Source organism: Suncus etruscus, chromosome 2 (genome assembly GCF_024139225.1).
Source record: "Suncus etruscus isolate mSunEtr1 chromosome 2, mSunEtr1.pri.cur, whole genome shotgun sequence".
In the NCBI taxonomy this organism is placed as follows: Eukaryota; Metazoa; Chordata; class Mammalia; order Eulipotyphla; family Soricidae; genus Suncus; species Suncus etruscus.
The window spans coordinates 96,199,323-96,210,029 of NC_064849.1; the positions used below are offsets into that span (position 1 = coordinate 96,199,323).

The following is a 10,707-nucleotide window of genomic DNA, read 5'->3' on the forward strand; positions in this document are numbered from 1 at the left end:
CGTATGTGGTATATATGGAAACATCAGGTTTTTTTTTTAAAGTTAATAAGAACAACAGTGCCAATAAGACACATTCTCAGATTTTAGCCTGGTGATGTTTATTCTCATTTATTAGTAAAATGTGGGTCTGGGAATGAGTGTGGCTGGAATTCCTTTAATTCTATTCATGTTTTGAGTTAATAACTTTCTGGACCTAAAAGGAAATAATTCCCATCTACAGGTTCATTTCAGAGTTCTAGCTCAGAGAAAAAAGAACCACAAAGATGTAGAGATAAATAAAATGGGATGAGGACGCAGATGGAGACTTACAAAAGGAGGGGAGGTCTTTGTAGAGAGTTGATGGCATGGTTTGTTCATTTTTGCCCACTTTATTTAGAAGAATATCAATGTGGGCTTAATAAAATGTTTGATTCACATTATTTTATATTAAAACTCATCAATAGGTTAATGAAATGGAGAGATTTTCACCCCATAACTATATTAGGGTAGATAGCAAGAAAGGAAGACAATGCAAGTTAACAGAGTCTGCCTAGAGAATGATTGCTCTGTCAGTCATTTGAGATTGTTTATATCATAGTCTCTATTTAATTTGGTGAAAGTATTGAGGAATACGAAATGCTATCCCCAAACCAAGTATTTATCTGCCAGATGCTTGAGAGCTACTGCTCCTTCCATTTCACATGGTTTCCCAAAGCAGGAAATGGATGCATGGAGCCATTTTCTAATTTATGGTTTATTATCTGTATTTTTGTCATCTTTGCACAGGGGCCATGCTAATTTTTTCTGTATTGTTCCAGTTTTAATATACATGCTGCCAAAGGCAGCACTATTATCTGTATTTTCATTTCACTCTCCTCTAGTGCAAGTTTCAAAGAGTAGATACTTATCCTGCTCAATGGTGTCTTCCTCAATTTTTTAATAGGGTCCACACACAACAATGCTCTGGGCTACCAGATCTATATCTTCTGATGCTCTCCAACAACCAGGGCTAACCAGTGGGTCTTGCAGTTCCAGGCATCAAACTTGGGGTTTCACATATGTTAGTCATTTTTATTAATTGCCCAAATATGTACTTCTTGATTTTTTGATAGAAGAATATATAAATAACGTAAGATGCAACATCTCAAGATCTCACAGGCAGGAAGAAAATGTTGTTCTAAGCAACTGGCAAGAGTTCTAAGAGAAACAGCTGGAAAAACAGTGAAAAGACCCAAGTTTTATTTTCCTCTATAAATACACTTATTTTATATAAATTTAATTGTTGTAACTACAGATAAATTCTATAAATGTGTTACAGGTTTAAAGTAGAAAAGTTGCTGCAATGTGTACTAGGAACAAAGAAAATAGCAAAATGTTTTATTTGAATTTATCCATAATATTTTAACTTGGAAAAGGTATACATCACAGTAATAACTATCTGAAAAGCAAATTTTATAAACAAAGGTTAAAAATGTGATGAATTTCACCTTCTCCTCCCACACCACCCCCGGCAAAAAAAGTGGGAAGGATTAATATATAAAGTAAATATGAGGTACAAATTGAATATGGTACCATATTGAATTGGGGTAAGCTGCAGAAAAGGCTTACATACCCCTTACCCCTGTTTCATATCACCAGTCCCGTATTGGCTATGATCTTTGTAGTTATGTTATTACTTAACACATTCCTTAAAATGTGTATTCATTATTAAGTGACATATATCTGTACATGCAGTTATTCAAACTTAAAGGAGTGGCATCCTATATGATCAGAATGAGGGGTTTTGTTTTTGTTTTTGTTTTTTTAAGAACTTTGAGACTGAAATAGAACATCCATTAAGAATACTTTTCTTCAAGTCAATGACAATAGAATTAAGAGACCTAAACTTAAACTATCTAAACCTAAATTGGCAGGCCAGGGGGCAAAGGATGCACTCTGGGTTCATTGGTGGAGGGAGGTTGACACTGGTGGTGGGAATGGCCCTGACTCACTGTATATATAAAATTTAACTATAAAAGACTCTCTAGATCACAATTATTTCAATTAAAAAAAGAAAAAAGAAGGAAGAATACTTTACTTCAGGCCATATTAATGCCCACACCACAGCTTTTTCCTGACCTTTTCTTTGCTGTTCTACCTTTCTAGGAGAGGTTTACTACTGGCTAATATGATTGAACCTACCCTGAAATGGGAAGCAAGTCTACTCAATCACACAGAGCTACTAAAAATATTACATATTGCTCACAGTAATTCTTCTTACTATTCAGTGAAATAGACAGAGTAAAAAACAGAGCAATCTCCAGCCAAATCCCTTAGCATATTCCAGGAGGTATAACTACAAAATTTAACTCCTAGCTAAAACACTAGAAAACCAATAGGAAAACAATATAGAAGGCCATAAAGTTCAATGAGCATAAACAGTATCACTAAAGATACAAATAACACCAACCAGCTCAGTAAATTCTCTGACAAAACTTTAGCAACACTGTTATGAGAATGTTTAGCAAACTCAAAGAAATGATGGTACAGGTAATCAGTAAAGCATGAGGAAGTATAAAAGAGGAAATAATAAAACTAATATAATTAGAAATAACATATAAAGGGTAGGTGATATAAAAACTCAATAGAAGCTCTGAATAGTATAATAATAACAATTGAGCAAAAAATGAAAAATTATCTGAAAAGAATGAATATCATAGAAGAGAACTATAGAGTATGTTCAAGAGGAACAATATAAGAATCATCAGAGTCTATGATGAGTGGGAAGGCAAATGTAATGAAGAACCAATAGTTTAAAAATTATCAAAAATAATTTCTCAGAGTTGAGAAATGTTGGCACCAAGGTCCAAGAAAATAAACTCAACTAGGAAAACCCCAGGAGACACTATACTCAAAATAACAAAATCCAAAGATAGAGAAAGGAAAACCCCAGGAGACACTATACTCAAAATAACAAAATCCAAAGATAGAGAAAGAATATTGAAAGCCAAAAGATTAAAAAAGCAACTTATGTTCAAGGAAAAGTTCATGAGATGTACAGCAGATCTATCAAATGAAACCCTAGGAGTCAGGAGAGAATGGAAGAATATAGTGCAAAATCTCAAGAAAATAAACATCTCACCAAGCATCTTCAATCTAGCTAAATTATTATTCAATTTTTTTTGAAGAAGCAATATTATATACAAGGAACATCTTTGGAGAGACGTGTTAAAATTTTGTCATGTGGAAACCAGAGTGATAGCACAGCGGTAGGGCATTTGTCTTGCACCAGGCCGACCCAGGATGGACCTGGGTTTGATTCCTGGCATCCCATATGGTCCCCCGAGCCTGCCATGAGTAACCCCTGAGCACCTCTGGGTATGACCCCAAAACAAAACAAAACAAAACAATAAACAACAATGAAAAATAATTTGTCATATGCCTGCCACGGGAGCAGGCTGAGAGGTGGAGGAGAACCCAGGGACACTGGTTTAGAGAAGACTATTGGTTGTAAGATTGGTGTTGGAGCATTCTAATGCCTGAGACAACTCTATTATGAGTTAATTTGCAAACCAAGATGTCAATAAAAAATCAAAAAGAATGAAAAAATGTGCTTGTTTTTGTTTTGGAGTTACACAGACAGTGCTCAGTAGCTACTCCCAATTCCGCTCAGGGACCATGCATTTCTGAGAATCAAACTTGGGCCTCCTGAAAGCAAAGTATGTGGTCAGTCTGTTGAGCTATTTCTCCAACCTCTATGTTGTATACTTTAATATTTTATATGTTCAATTTTCTCAATTGTACATCAATAAAGCTAGAAAAACAAATATTCCATCTTTAGTAATTATTAATTCTTCCAGATAGGATTTCTTCTTTGAGAAGAAATGACCATTGTATCTAGCCAAAATATTAAGACCTAAACACACCAGATCACTTATTTCCTTTGGTACTAGAAATGAATTTAAAACTTTTTGAGGTCCTAAAATTCATCATGTCTACATGCCTGTAAGCCCCATCCTTCTGTCCTGCACACCATATCTGCTCTCAGTTTCACATCCATCTATCTTCTAACATAAAATATAGTAAAACAGTATAAAATAATACTACACACACCTCTCATATTAGGGGGCAGGATGGATGTGACACTCCTATTTATCAGACAGTATAAAAACTTAAATCAAAGTTAACTCAATGGAATAACAAGTTAACAAGTCCCCGGTCATTCTATACCCCAGGATAAAGAAAATAATCTAAACAGGAGAAATAATTTGTATTGTTTATAGAATTATTATGAATTGAATTACCATGAAATATAAAGATATTTATAGTTAGTTTTAGGCATATATTGTTTTAATACCAACCCTTTCATCGGTGCCCACTACCCTCCACCAATGTCTGCAGTTTCCATTCCATCTCCCATACTGCCTCAGGGGCAGGCACTTTTTCCATCAACAGTTATCCTAGTGTTCCCCCCCTAACTTATTACCTTCCCTAGTGTTAAGCTTCCAACAGAAGATCAGTTCTCCTGGTCTTTGTTTCTATTGCCACTGTGCATTTTTTATTTCTTTACAAAGTTTTTATATACCACATGTGAGAGATTATTCTGTCTGTTCCTCTCCCTCTGGCTGATTTCACACAATACAAAACTCCGGATACATACAGGTTGCATAAAATCACACTACTTACATTTTCTAATATCTGATTAATATTTTATGGTGTATATATACCATAATTTCTTTATCCAATCTCTATTTGTGGGCATTTGGGTTATTTTCACTATTTTGGCTGTTATATAGAGAGCTGCAATGAACATAAAAGTGCAGAAGTCTTTTCTGCATTGTGCTTTGGGGACCTTGGGATATACTGCCAGGAGAGAAATTATTGAGTCATATGAAAGTGCAATTGCTAGTTTTTGGAGGAATATTTATTTTGTCTTCCAAAAAGACTGCATCAGTCAACATTACCACAAGCAATAAATAAATGAAGGCCCTTTGTCCTCCGCATTCTTGCCAACACTGGTTGCTGTTCTTTATAAAAAGTCTCTGAGGTATGAATGATATCTTATTGGTGTTTTGACAATTTTTCTGTTTTTTTTTTAATTTAATCAACTTTATTACATACACGATTGTATTTGGGTTTCAGTCATGTAGAGAACAGCAATCATCACCAGTGCAACATTCCCATCACCAATGTCCCAAATCTCCCTCCTCCCCACCCAACCCCCGCCTGTAATCTAGACAGGCTTTCTATTTCCCTCGTACATTCTCATTATCAGGATAGTTCAAAACATAGTTATTTCTCTAACTAAACTCTCCCCTGTTTGCGGTGAGCTTCATGAGGTGAGCTGTAACTTCCAGCTCTTTTCTCTTTTGTGTCTGAAAATTATTATTGCAAGAATGTCTTTCATTTTTCTTAAAACCCATAGATGAGTGAGACCATTCTGCATCTTTCTCTCTCTCTGACTTATTTCACTCAGCACAATAGATTGCATGTACATCCATGTATAGGAAAATTTCATGACTTCATCTCTCCTGACAGCTGCATAATCTTCCATTGTGTATATGTACCACAGTTTCTTTAGCCATTCATCTGTTGAAGGGTATCTTGGTTGTAGCTGAGCAGTTTTTTCAATGCCACATGTTAAAGAGGCTTTCCTTCTCTAGTTCATACATTTTACTCCTTTGCCAAAGAGTAATTGACAATATACCTGAGGATCTGTCTCTTGGTTTTCTATTGGATTCAATTTGATAGTATTTTGTTGAAGATATTTCTATCTATGCTCATCATGGCTATTGAATTGTAAATTATCCTTTTTGTTTGTTTGTTTTTTGTTTTGTTTTGTTTTTGGTTTTTGGGCCACACCCGGAGTTGCTCAGGGGTTACTCCTGGCTGTCTGCTCAGAACTAGCTCCTGGCAGGCACGGGGGACCATATGGGACACCAGGGATTCGAACCAACCACCTTAGGTCCTAGATTGGCTGCTTGCAAGGCAAACACCGCTGTGCTATCTCTCCGGGCCCAAATTATCCTTTTTTTGAACTGTCTCTGCCTGCTTTAATATCAAGATAATTTTTGCTTCATGGAAACTATTCAGAAATGTTTTTCTGTTTCTTCACTTTCCCAAAAGAGCCTAAAAAGGATTAGTAGTAGGTCATCTTTAAATGTTTTCAAGAACTCACTATTGAATCCATATGGTCTTGGCTTTTGTTTTCGGGAAGACTTTTGATTGCACTTTCAACTTCCTTGATAGTGAGAATTATGTCTAGGTATGCCAAAATGTATTGGGTCAGCTTTGAAAGGTTATAGGAGTTCTAGAATTTATAAATTTCTTCTAGGTTCTCTCATTTTATGGAATAAATATTTTCAAATTAATGTCTGATGATCTTTTGAATTTTACCATAAATTTTACTGGTATCTGTTGCAATGTTCCCTTTTTTCATTTTTTTTTTTTTTTTTTTTGGTTTTTGGTTTTTGGGTCACACCTGGCAGCGCTCAGGGGTTACTCCTGGCTCTATGCTCAGAAATAGCTCTTGACAGTCTAGAGTTAATCCCATGACAGTATACTTCAGGGGTGGAGAAAGCCTAGGTCAAGGGAATTCCCTCTACAATATCCCCAATAGTTACTGTGCCTATGCAGGGGGATAAAGAAAAGGAGAAAAAAAAAAGCACAAAACAATCATTTTTCTACATGTTTATTTATCGATTGATCGATTTTTTTGATGTCTTTATTTTGGTGTGGAGATTACAGTTGATGTCTCCAATATTATTTTATTTTATTTTGTCTTGTCTTTCTCTTTTTTTATGCACTCGAGCATGATTTGATTTCAGAACCGAGACTATTGTGTGGTGCCTGTCTTTATTGCTGTAGTGCTCACCGGTTATTTAATTCGATATTTTTTTCTGTATTGTTGTGGTATTTCAATTACCTTTTCACGTCCTCTCTCAAACTGAGGTTGGAAGCCTCTAGAGGGACTCAGCCCATTTTCAGCGTATTTGACTTTTGACTTCTTTTTTTTTTTCCTCTTATTTTGTACCCCAATCTACTGCTTTTCTTGCCTTCAAACAAAACCACATACCTCGATTTTTCTAGCTCTGCCTCTTAAATAAAGGGGGAAACAAGGGAGGGTTCCAGGCCCAAACAGATATGTGATCACTAATAGTAAGCCAGACAAAGAGGGGTCCACCTACTCTAGCAGCCGGCGGGGGGTGATGGTGGGGGTATATGGGTTGTAGAAAGGGAACTGGAATGGGGGGGACATAGTTGGTGATGGGTATTCCCTGACTCAATGTTAATATGTACCTAAAATACTACTGTGAAAGATATGTAAGCCATTATTGAAAAAAATTGTGTTTTTAATTAGAAACTTTCTTTGACTTACATGTATTATTATATCAATTATATTATATGTTATGTTATGTCACTATTTTATGTTAGTTTACCTCATTATGTTAATCAATTTTGTCTCTTGAATAAATTCTTACAATAAAAAAATTACAAAAAAAATAGTAAATGGTGCCATAAAAAAAAAGGAATAGCCCTTGGCGGGCTCAGGGAACCATGTGGGATGTCGAGATTTGAACCACCGTCCTTCTGCATGCAAGGCAAATGTCCTACCTCCATCCTATCTCTCAGGCCCCTCTTTTTTCATTTTTGATTCGGTTAATTTGGGTTTCTCTCTCTTTCAAACTTGAAATATATTTCTGCTTGGAATAGAATTCTAGGTTGATAGTGTTGTTCTTTCAGTATTCAAAAGTTATTGCTACAGTATCTTCTCACACAATTATCCCTTATAATTGCCTATTCCTGTCAAATACATTTAGAATTTTATTTTGTATCTTGGTATAGCTTTGTTTACTTTTTTGTGCTTGAACTTACAGGTCTATAAATTTTACCAAATTTTTTTAAATCAAATTTGGAAATGTTGAGACTTAGATTTTTCAAATAATTTTCATAACTTCCTCCTACTTTTTCATCATTTGCTCAAGTTACACATTAAAATTGTTCAACAGTTATGAAAATTCTGCCAATTTTAATATTTATTTTGTATAGTTTTTTGGATAGTGTCTGTAACTTTATCTGAAAATTCACTACTCTTTTTTCATTTTCAATTTTCCATTTGATGCTACTCCTAATTGGTATGATTTTTATTCCCAGATGTTGCACTTCACATATCTTTGTTGAACTTACTTTTTTTACCTTTCATGACTCTAACTTTAAGTGCAGCTATAATATATGCCTTAATATATATGCATATATACATATATATACATACATATATATACATATACATATATACATACATATATATGTATATATATATTGGTTTTGGGGCCACACCCAATGACGCTCAGAGGTTACTCCTGGCTATCCACTCAGAAATAGCTCCTGGCATGGGAGACCATATAGGACACCCAAGATTGAACTGAGGTCTTTCCTGGTTCAACCTCATGTAAACAAATGCCCTACTGCTGCACTATCACTCCTGCCCTTCTGCCTTAATAGTTTGTCGACTAATTCTAGACTAATTTAGTTTAGGGCTTATTTCAATAAGTTCTTTCTCAGGTAGGTTTATTTTATTATTTCTAACAACTTGTATGCCAAGTATAATAGTAATTATAAGTGTAATTTTGTATTAGATACAAACCAATATAATTTTACCTTGATATATGTTTTGTATTTCTATAAATGTTCTTGAACTTTGTACTAGGATATCATTTTATGGGAAAAGTTTGATTTTGGGGTCTTTTATGATAAATTTGTGGGATTTATAATTATAATTTAATTAATTATAATTTATAATAATGATATACATTATTGTCTAATAATGTAACATAATCTAATAGTCATACAAAATTAATAATATAGTTAATAGAGTTTTCTTTCTCCAAATAAATATTCTTGTAATTAAACTATATAGTTCCAAAGAAGATAAAGTAACAGGACTAAGACGGAGTTACTCTCCCATTTAAATTAAATTATAATTATTATTATCATTTACTACGAACAAAATAGTCTTCCAAATACCCTACATAGTACTCATGAATTATAAAATTTTCCAGTGTTATTTCTAAGTACAAACACTGCTCTAATTCTGCATGAATGCCAGGAATTCTGCCTTTTATTCCTTTCAATGGAGACAGACTCTAATCACAGGCACTTCCTAATAATTCATTGAAAACTTGTAGGACATGTAGATCTCTGGCTATTTCTACATGTACAGCCTAGGACACTCTTCTCTGTGAATTCATGTCTCCTCGGATTTTCTGTTCCATCTTGAATCGGAATCATTAAGATGCCACTTAACTTTTCTATCTTTGCACTCTAGATTTGTTCTCTTTTATGATGTGGAACTGAACTCATCTTAAGGTTTACCTCAGTTGTTTCACTTTATAGTATGATATCCAGTGTATTAAAAAACTATTTTTCTTTTTTTTATTCACTTATTGATCATTTTAAATGGGAGAGTAACTCCGTCTTAGTCCTGTTACTTTATCTTCTTTGGAACTATATAGTTTAATTACAAGAATATTTATTTGGAGAAAGAAAACTCTATTAACTATATTATTAATTTTGTATGACTATTAGATTATGTTACATTATTAGACAATAATGTATATCATTAATATTTTATATCAATTTTACTAAGTTTTAGGCATTGTTTATTAGAAAGTAGAACATGGAGAAAGGAAGAAGGAAAAATAAAAAAGAAACAAAGAGGAGCCAGTTTGATGCAGGTTCAATCCCCAGAACTACATATTGGTCTCCTGAGTCCCATCAGGAGGAATCCCTGAATACAGAACCAGAAGCCACCTCTGAGCACCTCGAGCTGTGACCTAATCCCTCCCCCAATAAAAGAGAAGAAAATAAAAAGAAAAAATTAATTTTAAACATATTTTAGAGAAATTAGAGGAGCCGGTTACAAAAAATACTGAAGTTTTAAAAATAAATGTTAAATATTCATTTAAATGAGCTCATTTTGCTGCAATTTTATCCTTGCCACATTTTATGTTAATGACTTTAATTTACTTTATCTTTCCTTTTGCAAAATAACAAATTTGTTATTTTTTCAATGAAAACCATTCCAGGCCTATTGAATTTCAAGATCTGAAAAGAAGTGGCAAATTGGGGAAGAACAGGTGGACTATAGGGAATTGAAAAAATTGTTTATTTCTGGGATGACAAAAGAACTGTGAGTTCTTTAAAATTTTGAGTGCATATTTATTCATCACTTTATTTCTAGTATTTCCAGCATTTAGTTGGATATCAATAGATGCATGCTGAATCTGGTACCTAATAGCCTAATTTCTGTCAGGCTCAGAAATTTTCCAGTGCAGCCCTCATGTTATTGATTTACTTCATTAAAGTGGAAACTGGACTAATTGCCTTTGGCACAGTTTAAATTGTCCAGGTCACTCATGTGGCTGTCATACATCCCTCAGTAAACAAACTATTGTGCAAGACATCTGAGACAAAAATGACCTAAACGATTGGCAGGCTATTGGACCATAACTAAACAAATCAGAAAAATTTTGTATTAAGTGGTGGCCCTGCCAGGATTTAGTAACAAAAAGATAAAAAGGTGACAAAGTACTGACATAAAGATACCACCAGCCCAATCGGCTAAAATCTTGACTGCTCATTAGAATCACTTAACTTGTTTTAATGATCTATAGGTTCTAAGCCCTGTACCCATAAACTCAGGCTCAATTAATCTAGAGTGAGCAAGGTAATTTAAAATTTTTTTTAAAG

At 34.2% G+C, this 10,707-nt stretch overlaps 1 non-coding gene across 1 annotated transcript; it reads right to left on the minus strand.

The window, feature by feature from the left end:
- Window positions 1-720: 720 nt before the first annotated feature.
- On the minus strand, window positions 721-827 carry LOC126002334 (U6 spliceosomal RNA). Its single transcript, XR_007493073.1, has one exon. It is a non-coding gene; the product is annotated as a U6 spliceosomal RNA (small nuclear RNA).
- Window positions 828-10,707: the final 9,880 nt, after the last annotated feature.